Below are 12,894 nucleotides of genomic sequence, written 5' to 3'. Positions count from 1 at the left end.
TGAGGGCCTGGGTTCGATTCCCAGCCAGAGTAGAAACATTGGACGTGTTTCTTTCCACCTGTTGTCTATGTTCCCCATCAGTAAAATGGGTACCTGGGTGTTAGTCGACTGGTGTGGGTCGCATCCTGGGACACTGACCTAAGGAGGCCTGGTCACAGACCGGGCCGCGGGGGCGTTGACCCCCGGAACTCTCTCCAGATAAACTCCAGATAAACTCCAGATAAGCAAAAAAGTTTAAAACTTTCCACTTACAATCATACTAAGATTAATTCTGCTCTTTTCATTTGGGAAAATAGAATTAATGGTTGTCCATTAATGACATGTGAACAAGCACGAGTTGTAAATCATCTTTATTGCAACAAGGATAAAATTATTAATGTTGATTTTTTGAGTATAGAAACTATCTTTGAGATATTATTATTAATTTTTAATAGTCACAGCAACAGAAAGTTTTTAATTATTATATCTGAAGAAAATTGTGTCTATTCAACTTTAATATCTTTAGAAAAATCATTATATTATTTGTTTAAAAATGTAACTATAAAGAGTTATAGCTTCTATAAAAGAAAAATAGAATATGAAAAATATGATTTCATAATTCTCTTCACCTCGTATGAAGAAATAATAGAAAGTCAAAATACTAACCAATGTTACCCTTATTTTTTTTTAAATATATTATTTGGTATTTTAATATAATAATAATAATATATTTTTAAAAATAACAAATTCAGAAATTCCACTTTTTCATTTAACGTATAATTATGAAAAACACAAACTCTATTTTGGTAAATTATTATGTATTAAAAATGAAACTGGTAGTATTTTTGAAACTGATGATTTTGCAAAAAAAAAATTCAGTAGGAGAATGATGGAAAAATTGGAATGATGATGTAAATATAAGCACACAAACTGTAATAAACTCCCTGAAACTATTGCCATATGAACTGTTTTACATTTGGGATGATGATAGCAACAAATACATAAAAATTTATAATCCTCAAAAATTTTTGCACAAATACATACAAATTTATAATCCTCAAAAATTTTTGCTATCTTCCATTTTTTAACTAATTAATTTTTAAAACACTACCTCTTTCCAAATAAAAGATATAGAATAAACTATTTTTTTTAATTATAAAGATAGATTAAAAGAAAACAAATATATAAATATTCAACTATTTCTTTTTTAACTTAATAATGACAGCAATACCAGAAATATTTCTTCAAGAAATTTTTGCTCAACTTCCTTATGAAGACTTATTAAATTATTGTGCTCCAGTTTGTAAGCAATGGTGGATTGTAATTGGAAATCAATATTGTATCCCATTTCATCAGTTATATTATCGATATTGTAAAGAACCTTACTCTAAATTTCAAAGTCCTATTGGTAAAAACAACATTTATAATAATAATGATAGTTGTATCAATGCTATAGAAATATTGAAAAACATTATTTTATATCATTCTTTTCCTGTTATTACTCCATTTTTAAAAATAATTGAATATAAGAAATCTAGTAAAATCTATAATTTGAAAATGTCTTATTAGAATTTTATAATCATCCAATGTATTCTTCAGTCATTACATTAATTATAGAACAAAACAGCATAAATTTCAGCTACAGTCAAATATTATCAATGGCTGGCATATAATAGCCTTAATAGCAAAATTTTCTCGGGATGTAAGTGAAATTCAATATTTAATATATTTAATATTAAAAATACAAAAATTTTTCTCATTGGTTGATATCATAGATTTTTTTATGGATTATGTATGATGTTTTTGTGTCATTATTATAATTACAATATATTTTATACTGATCATTACAAAATTCACTCTGCTCTTTTTCTTTGGGAAAATCGAATTTATGATGGTGAATATCCTTTAACAACAACAAGAACGTGTGAACAAGCATGAATAATCAATCACCTTTTTAGTAATAATCATAATGCTGAAAATATAATTAAAATAGAGTATATAGCAGGAATAAATATTTATGATTTATTAAATCAAATTTTTACTTATTACAATAAAAAGAAATTTTTAGTTTGGAAAAATTTAAATAATGATAAAGTCTTACCCTTAATAACTCGTTTATTTAACAATGTAACAACATTGCCCATCAAAGATAACATATTTAATGAGACATTGGAAATGTATGATTGTATTATTATTTTAAAAACTAAAAAAGATGACAGATTTTTTTTTGTATAATAACATCAAAATAATTATTTTTGAAGATGCATTTTATTCAAAACAATGGTATTTTAACAATGAAAGTAAATCATTATTATTATCATCATTAAAAGTGAATAGTCTTTTTCGTTTAGTACAGGGTACTAAATCTCAAAATTTGTGTTGGATAATGAACAGTGTGTTACAGTATAAGAAATTTGAAACAAAATTTCCCAGAGTTTTTGTTATTGGTGAAAGACCAAATGATATTTATAAAGAAGAACAGTCAAATAATATACCAATTATTATATTAGTTGATAATTACTTTGATATGTATAGACACTGTTATATATATTTTCATAGGAATGAAACCTTCACTATTTTAACTAACAAAAAAGAATTAGAAAGTAAATTGAATTCTAATAAATATTGGAATAAAGAAAGAAAAATACGTGGAGATGAAATAAAATGGTTTCAAGCTCAGAAGTGTATTGATATATCATACAATCATAATTGCTCTTTTAATATTGAGTCTATATATGTTAGTAGATTTTGTGATCTTGATAAAATTAATAATATACCTAATTTTTCTATTATTCAATTACATTATAACGATTTATCTAATAGTCAAGCAATTAATAAATTTAATGATTGTTTATATTCTACTATTGAAATTGCTAATAATAGAATAGAATTTCCTACCTGGACATATTTTATAGAGTATAAAATATCTTATTCATTTACTCAATTAGTAGCACACAGTGAATTTACTAAGGAAAATTATTATCAGTGTAAAAATTGTACAAAATGCAAAAAAAGAATTAAAAAAAGAAACTCTTGTTTTTAGAAAACAATCACAAGATACTGTTACATCTAAAATACTTGGGTTTACTTATAATGATAATTTTTCTATTTATGATGTCAATTATTTTTGTTTAGAATGCAGTAATGATTCATATTATAATGAATATTGTCATAATAGTAGATTTTTTTTAATTGTAAGAAATTAATATATGATATTATCAATTACTAGTGTAAAAGATATGAATAATTAAATTATTAAGTTAATGAGTCCTTAATTAACTGTTGCTATCTAACACTACATTTTTTACCATCATTTTCTCAACTTGACAAACATTAGAAAAAAATTTTTATGATCACATAATTTTTTTTAGTATCATATAAAATATTTTACCAACACAGAATTCAAACTCCATGTGGCAGTACTCTTGGGAACCAACCAACCCCTGTGCAGTACGGGATGTAACATCCTGTTTTTCAACTTGACAAACATTAGAAATTTTTTTTTATGATCTTATTTTTTTTTTTAGTATTATATAAAATATTTTACCAACACATAATTCAAACTCCATGTGGTAGTACTCTTGGGAACCAACAACCAACCCCTGTGCAGTACAGGATGTTACATCCTGTTTTTCAACTTGATAAACATTTTTATGATCATATATTTTTTTTAGTATCATATAAAATATTTTACCAACACAGAATTCAAACTCCATGTGGCAGTACTCTTCGGAACTAACCAACCTGTCTCTGTGCAGTACAGGATGTAGCATCCTGTTTCTCAATGTTGGCTTATACATCGATACCATGCCCAGCCCTTCTAGGGTAGGGTAGGTGCCTGAGCCCGAGCCTTTAGCTCATAAGACTGTCATTCCCATTAGCCCCCTTGAGGCGGGGATGGCAGACCAGAGAGGCCTAGCTTGTGGCTAGGTCTGGGGACAGTTGGTCCCAAAGATGAGGAGGTACTTGTGCCTCCTCCCATGGGAGACTTAGGTCTCAGACACTCCCTAAAGAGGGAGCCAAGGCCGGGCCACCACTTGGAAAAGGCCCGGGCCGGGAGAATACCGGCTAATATTTAATAATAATAATAATAAGTTGGCTTATAATCTATGATGGTAACATATTTTTTATGATCATGTAAAATATTTATTGATATTAGAAATTTTTTTTATGATGCCAAAATCTTTTCTTATTTTTTGATCATTGAAAATATTACAATAATGGTTAAAAAATTTCTATGATGGTAAAATATTTTAGATCATTATATAAAATATTTTGTGATCATTGAAAATATTACCATGATTGTTAAAATTTTTCTATTATGGTAAAATATTTCATATCATCATACAAAATATTTTGTGATCATTGAAAATATTACCATGATGATTAAAATTTTTCTATGATGCCAAAATCTTTTCCAAGAAACAAGATGTTACATCCTGTACTGTACAGGGTTTCCAAGACTACTGCCATATGGAGTGTGAATTCTGTGTTGGTAAAATAATTTAAATGATACTAAAAAAAATATATGATAATAAAAAAAATTCTAATATTTGTCAAGTTTAGAAACAGGGAGGTTCCCAAGAGACTGCTACATGGAGAGTGAACTCTATGTTGGTAAAATATTTTATGTGATACTAAAAAAAATATATGATCATAAAAAAAATTTCTACTGTTGTCAAGTTGAAAAACAGGATGTTACATCCTGTACTGGCACAGGGAGGTTCCCAGCCACATGGAGAGTGAATTCTGTGTTGGTAAAATATTTTATATGATACTAAAAAAAATATATGATCATAAAAAAAGATCTCTACTACTTGTCAAGTTGAAAAACAGGATGTTACATCCTGTACTGGCACAGGGAGGTTCCCAGCCACATGGAGAGTGAATTCTGTGTTGGTAAAATATTTTATATGATACTAAAAAAAATATATGATCATAAAAAAAGATCTCTACTACTTGTCAAGTTGAAAAACAGGATGTTACATCCTGTACTGGCACAGGGAGGTTCCCAACAGACTGCCACATGGAGAGTGAATTCTGTGTTGGTAAAATATTTTATATGATACTAAAAAAAAATATATGATCATAAAAAAAGATCTCTACTGCTTGTCAAGTTGAAAAACAGGATGTTACATCCTGTACTGGCACAGGGAGGTTCCCAACAGACTGCCACATGGAGAGTGAATTCTGTGTTGGTAAAATATTTTATATGATACTAAAAAAAATATATGATCATAAAAAAAGATCTCTACTGCTTGTCAAGTTGAAAAACACGATGCTACATCCTGTACTGGCACAGGGAGGTTCCCAACAGACTGCCACATGGAGAGTGAATTTTGTGTTGGGAAAATATTTTATATACAGGATGTTACATCCTGTACTGGCACAGGGAGGTTCCATTTCAGTCACACCCTGTCCCTAGTCACAGTCACACTATGTGATAGCACTCAGTGATAAACATTCATACTACTCCAATGCACTTTTCTTCTCTTGGTAAGTAATATAAAACAAGTTGTGAATTAATATAAGTATATTTTAAACAAGTTATGAACATACATATATTGTGTGCAGTGTAGTAGTGATAGTAATATCAGTGGTGCTATGGTACCAGCAGCAGTGGGTGGTAGTAGCAGTGGTATCATGATGGTTAAAAATTTTCTGTAATTGTAAAATATTTTGAAACATCATATAAAATATTTTGTGATCATTGAAAATATTACCGTGATGGTTAAAAATTTTTCTATGATGGTAAAATATTTTAGATCATCAAATAAAATATTTTGTGATCATTGAAAATATTACCATGATGCTTAAAAGTTTTTCTATGATGGTAAAATATTTTAGATCATCAAATAAAATATTTTGTGACCATTGAAAATATTACCGTGATGGTTAAAATTTTTTATATGATGGTAAAATATTTTAGATCATCAAATAAAATATTTTGTCATCATTGAAAATATTACCGTGATGGTTAAAAAATTTTCTATGATGGTAAAATATTTTAGATCATCAAATAAAATATTTTGTGATCATTGAAAATATTACCGTGATGGTTAAAATTTTTTATATGATGGTAAAATATTTTAGATCATCAAATAAAATATTTTGTGATCATTAAAAATATTACCGTGATGGTTAAAAAATTTTCTATGATGGTAAAATATTTTATATCATTAAATAAAATATTTTGTGATCATTGAAAATATTACCGTGATGGTTAAAATTTTTATATGATCATAAAATATTTTATATAATGATACAGAATTCACTTCATATGGTAGTAGCCTAATGTACATCCTGTACAGTACAGGATGTACATCCTGTTTCTTAACTAGGTGTCTTAAGTCAAAAATTTTTTTATGAAATTAAAATGTTTTATATGATGGTAATATGTTCTGTACACTACAGGATGTACATCCTGTTTCTGAACTGGTGTCTCTTTCTCTTTCTGTATCAGTTTATGATAATTTTTCTATAATGGTAAAAAATATTCAATGAAAGTAAAATCTTTCATATGATGGTAGAATTTTTTGTTGTCTAATCACAAACATTTAATATAGATACATAGTGTACAGTATCTTTTTTAATTGGTGTAGTGTAATATTTATGTTTGTCTCTAGTTTTCTGATCTTTGGTATGTACTCAATTGTACTCACATCTGAATAAATACTTCCCAACATTTGTATCATTTTTTTTTCTTTCTAGATCTAAAGATTTGGGTAATTGCTTTCCAGAATCAACATGGAACTTTCCTTTTTGAAGTGGATAATTTGAACATGGAGCTTCCCTTTTTTTATTTTTACAGATAACATTAATATTACAATATTAAAGTCATAAATTTGATTTATCAGACATTTATAAAGAATATAGAGCAAAACATATCTTGATGTTTTTGAATTAATGGTTGTTCATTAACGATATGTGAATGAGCACGAGTGGTAAATCATCTCTATCTACATAGTAATAATGACAAAATTATTGTCGTTGAGTTTATAAGTACAAAAATCATCTTTGATATATTTGAGATATTATTATTAATTTTTAATAGTCATAATCATCATATTGATAAGAAACTATAGAAGAAACCATAGAAAAAGTAAAAAAATTAACTAATTTTCCTATAATTATTTTTAAATGTATTGATTTGTGTTTTAATGATAAAAATTAGTACTGACCCTTTTCATAAGAGCTATAAAAGCAAAAAGGGAAGCAGCAGTGAGAGAGGTTGAAGCAAGTTAAGCCATGCCACCACTATCACACTCTTCTCAAGACTAAACATTTTTCATTGTCAGTGAACTAATGGATTTTTCAGACGTAGAATCTGGTGAAGGAGGAAAGAGAGAGAAAACGTAAGATAACCAGTGTGACCAGCCCCTCCTTGGCCATTCCAGATGTGGTGACCAGCCCCTTCTTGGCCATTCCAGATGTGGCCACCCGAGAATCGAAAAAGCATTGTGACCATCCCCTCCTTGGCCATCCCAGATGTGTCCAGTCCTTCTTTGGCCACCCCAGATGTGGTCACCCGACATTGCCGAGTTAGAGGATCAAAAAAGCGTAAAGTAGATGACTCATCTGTGACCATCCCCTCCTTGGCCATCCCAGATGTGGCCAGTCCTTCTTTGGCCACCCCAGATGTGGCCACCCAACGTTGCCGAGTTAGAGGATCGAAAAAGCGTAAAGTAGATGACTCATCTGTGATCATCCCCTCCTTGGCCATCCCAGATGTGGCCAGTCCTTCTTTGGCCACCCCAGATGTGGCCACCCGATGTTGCCGAGTTAGAGGATCAAAAAAGTGTAAAGTAGATGACTCATCTGTGACCATCCCCTTCTTGGCCATCCCAAATGTGGCCAGTCCTTCTTTGGCCACCCCAGATGTGGCCACCCAACATTGCCGAGCTAGAGGATCGAAAAAGTGTAAACTAGATGACTCATCTGTGACCATCCCCTCCTTGGCCACCCTAGATGTGGCCAGCCTTTCCTGCACGAGCTCAGCTGTCACATCGTCATCATCATTTAAGTCTTTCGTACATGAGGTCTCGACAGTCTCGGACATTTACAAACTAGCGGGTAATGCTTTCAATTATCAGGATTATCTGGATCGCATTACATTTTCTAGTGAAGTATGGAAAGAAGACGACGTACTGTAATGATTTTCACAGTACCAATAATTATACTTATGTAGATAGATATACATTAATTTTACGATTGGTGTACGATAATAGTCATTATATTTTTGTAGCAATAAAATGTACTAACTGTTTTTTTTAGATATCTACCTGATAGCATTTATGGATGTATGTACCTTACCTTTAATGTTACTTTCTTAGTAAATAATATTGTTATAGAGTTGCTCAAAGACGAAACTATGCAAAAAAATATACAAAATAATTTAATCTTATCGCTTAAAGACAAATGCCAATATATTATAAGATCGATAGATATATCACCACCATCGCTGAAGTCCCTGTGCCACTTGACTGTCCGGGACCACCAGGACAAACTGAAATTCTACCCAGAAATTCTTCCCCAAATTCTAACCAAGAGTCTGACTGAATTCATTAATTATAGCAAAACTAATGTAATAGTCACCTATGCTCCTCGATGTCCTGCCCACATTATTCCATCGAATTTGCCTGTAACTTTATATAAATGCAAGGAATTACATTTAAATTCAAAATCAGAAATTTTACTATTTTTATGGAAATAGGCTTATGTTTGTCAAGTTGAAAAACAGGATGTTACATCCTGTATTGCACAGGGGTTGGTTGGTTCCCAAGAATAATGCCACATGGAGTGTGAATTTTATATGATGGTAATATATTTATTCTGTACAGTACAGGATGTACATCCTGTTTCATCAGTGCCAACCATAGGTCTGAAGGGAGAGGAGGTGTATTGCTCTGATTAATCACGGCTGACCCTTGGGACCCGTAATCTGATCCTTTCTCACAAGTTAACCGTGAAGAGAAGAAAGCACTTAGAAGGAATTCATAAAACTATAAAAGAAAAGAGGGAAGCAGCAGCGAGAGAGGCGGCGGTGTCTGGTGAAGGAAGAAAGAGAAAACGTAAGAAAACTAGTGTGACCACAGCCCTTCCTTGGCCACTCCAGATGTGGCCACCCAACGTTGCCGAGCTAGAGGATGAAAAAGCGTAAAGTAGATGACTCATCTGTTTGGCCAGTCCTTCCTTGACCACTCCAGATGTAGCCAGGTAAAGGAGGTTTTGTGTGCAGTGGAATTACATTTAAATTCAAAATCAGAAAATTTTGCTATTTTTTATACATACTATTTACACAAAACTTGTGTGTGCCACATGGAGTGAATTCTGTGTTGGTAAAATATTTTATGTGATCCTAAAAAAAATTATATGATCATGAAAAATATTTCTAAAGTTTGCAATTTGTGATTATTTTAGATCATCAAAAACAATATTTTATGTCAAATATATCTGAATAAATACTTCCCAACAGTTGTAACTCATTTTTTTCTTTCTAGATGTGGATAATTTCAACATGGAACTTCCCTTTTTTATTTTTACAAATAATATTAATATTACTTAAGTATCTATTAATATATATTATTAATTTTTTTAGGGATTATCTTCGATGTTTTTGAATTAATATCTGTTCATTAACGACATGTGAATATTTTTGAGATATTATTATTAATTTTTAATAGTCATATTAAATTATTAAATCTGAACTATATGTAGATGATTCTTTATAATTTGTTCAAAAAATGTAACTATAATAAATAATTATAACTTAATAAAGAAATATGAAAAACATGATTTCTTAATAATTTTATCCTCATGTAAAGAAACTATGGAAGAAACCATAGAAAAGGTAAAAAATCTAACCAATTTTCCCATAATTATTTTTTAAATGAAATGTATTTAAATAAATATGATTTAATTGATTCAGGGGATCATATATAATTTTGCCTTAATGTATAAAAAGAATATTAAGACTTTTACTAGACTATAAAATATTATGGCAACAACAACATCAAAATTACTCGAAGAAATTTTCGCTCAAATTCCTTATCAAGACTTATTAAACTGTTGCGCTCCAGTATGTAAGCAATGAAGAAATATAATAGTTAATCAGCATTATGTGCCACTTTGTCAATTATATCACAGATATTGCAAAGAACCTTATTCAATGTTTAAAAGTCCCTTTGGTAATAATGGTAGTGCTATTGATATTTTAAGATCATTTTTTCGAAAAAAAGATGAATATGTATGTCAATTTTTATTACAAATTATTGAATATAAAAATCAAATATATAAAACCTATAATTTTCAAACTGATTTAGTCGAATTGCACACTCATCCACACTATAAATATGCTGCTGCATATTTATAGTGTTACAACTGTGAAAACCCCAATGCAGCTGAATAATCTCAACCAGCACCCACACACTCTTCCCTGTGCCCCCACCCCCCACATCACAAACCCCACTGCCACAGCACCTCCCTATGGGCACTCTGCCCTCACCCCTCATCACAAATCCCACCCACATCACAAACCACCATAACCCCCCAAAGGGCTTCCACCCCCCAACCCCAATATTCTCCCAGGTCCACTATGATAGACAAGAAGCTGAAGGTGTGGTACACAAAAGCAGATGGAATAGCAAATAAATACAAGGAATGGCATGAAAGAATCAACGAAAAATCCCAGGACATCATAGCAGTCACAGAAACAAAACTCACTGAGACAATAACAGATGCAGTCTTCCCACCAGGATATCAGATACTGAGGAAAGATATGTCAGCATAGTTGCTGATCCCGTATATGTATATGTTATTTGAGTATCATAGTTAGTACCACCCATATGTTTTACATACACAACCCCTTGCTAGGCCCAGAGACTAGTTTGTGTGACATCACGTGATGCCACATGACTGCGTGGGATGTGCTGCATCGGCCTCAGTTCCCATTAGACCTACCAAGCAGCAACAGGCAGGCTGGGCTTCCCCTTTCACACTCTGCCAATATATGTGTTACCATCCAACAAGTGTGTTTAACTCCAACCATCACATCTCCTACGAACCCCCACTACATATAGAAGGAGCAGAGGGGAAGGAGGGGTTGCACTTCTCATAAAAAACCGATGGAGTTTCGAGGAAACGTAGGGCATGGACGAGATAGGAGAAACGAACTACATAGCAGGCACAATTCAATCTGGGGAACATAAGGTAGTCATTGCTCTGATGTATAACCCACCACAGAACTGCAGGAGGCCAAGAGAGGAATATGATGAGAACAACAGAGCGATGGTGAGGCTGAGATGGCACGAAGAGCTCAAATGTGCAGAGAAAAGTTACTAGTTATGGGTGATTTCAACCACAAGGAGATCGATAGGGAAAACCTGGAGCCTCACGTGAGCCCCGAAACATGGAGAGCCAAGATGATGGATGTGGTACTGGAAAACCTCATGCATCAACACACCAGGGACACTACCAGAGAGCGAGGGGAGGATGAACCAGCAAGACTGAACCTTGTGTTCACCCTGAGTAGCTCAGACACTGATGACATCACATATGAGAGGCCCCTCGGAGCTAGTGACCAAGTAGTTCTGAGTTTTGATTACATAGTAGAGTTACAGGTGAAGAGGGTAACAGGAGTCGAATAGGAAAAGCCAAACTATAAAAGAGGGGGGGGGTACACAGGCATGAGGAACTTCCTGCGAGAGGTGCAGTGGGACAGAGAAATGGTAGGAAAGACAGTAAATGAAATGATGGAGTATGTAACAAGAAAATGCAAGGAGGCAGAGGAAAGGTTTGTTCCCAGTGGCAACAGAAACAATGGGAAGACCAAAGCGAGTCCTTGGTTTACCCAAAGGTGCAGGGAGGCAAAAACTAAGTGCATTAGAGAATGGAAGAGGTATAGAAGGCAAAGGACCCAGGAAAATAAGGAGATCAGTCACAGAGCCAAAAACAAATATGCACAGATAAGGAGGGAGGCCCAGCAACAGTATGAAAATGACATGCATCGAAAGCCAAGTCTGACCCAAAACTGCTGTTTAGCTACATTAGGAGAAAGACGACAGTCAAAGACCAGGTAATCAGGCTGAAGAAAGAAGGTGGGGAACTCACAAGAAACGATCAAGAGGTATGCGAGGAGCTCAACAGGAGATTTAAGGAAGTATTCACAGTGGAGACAGAAAGGACTCCGGGAAGACAGGACAGAGGGGGACACCAACAGGGAATAGACCAACAGGTGCTGGACGATATGCACACAACTGAGGAGGAGGTGAAGCTGCCAAGTGACCTTGTTACCTCAAAGGCAATGGGACCGGACAACATCTCCCCGTGGGTCCTAAGGACGGGAGCAGTTATAATGTGTGTGCCATTAACCATTAACCACAATCTTCAACACATACCTTGAAACTGGGCAACTACCTGAGGTATGGAAGACCGCAAATGTAGTTCCCATTTTTAAAAAAAGAGACAGAAAAGAGGCACTAAATTACAGGCCAGTGTCACTGACCTGTATAGTATGCAAAGTCATGGAGAAGATTATCAGGAGAAGAGTGGTGGAGCACCTGGAACAGAACAAGATTATTGATGATAATCAGCGTGGATTCATAGAAGGAAAATCCTGTGTCACAAACCTTCTGGAGTTCTATAACAAAGTTACAGAAGTGTAACACGAGAGATAAGGGTGGGTTGATTGCATTTTCTTGGGCTGCAACAAGGCCTTTGACACAGTTCCTCACAAGAGACTAGTGCAGAAACTAGAGGATCATTCACATATAACAGGAAGGGCACTGCAATGGATCAGAGAATACCTTACAGGGAGGCAAGAACGAGTCATGGTACAAGATAAGGTATCACAGTGGGCACCTGTGACGAGCGGGAATCTTTCAAGACACTGTACACTGTGTACATCAAGCCCATACT

General features: G+C 33.2%; 1 long non-coding RNA gene across 1 annotated transcript; it reads left to right on the top strand.

Annotated features, from left to right (window-relative positions):
- Nucleotides 1-5,393: 5,393 nt before the first annotated feature.
- LOC128697957 (uncharacterized) lies at nucleotides 5,394-8,126 on the top strand. Its single transcript, XR_008408389.2, has 2 exons — nucleotides 5,394-5,475; nucleotides 7,377-8,126. It is a non-coding gene; the product is annotated as an uncharacterized lncRNA (long non-coding RNA).
- The last annotated feature ends 4,768 nt before the right edge of the window (nucleotides 8,127-12,894 follow it).

Source organism: Cherax quadricarinatus, chromosome 58, assembly GCF_038502225.1.
Source record: "Cherax quadricarinatus isolate ZL_2023a chromosome 58, ASM3850222v1, whole genome shotgun sequence".
NCBI lineage: Eukaryota > Metazoa > Arthropoda > Malacostraca > Decapoda > Parastacidae > Cherax > Cherax quadricarinatus.
This window is presented reverse-complemented; position numbering and strand designations above follow the sequence as displayed.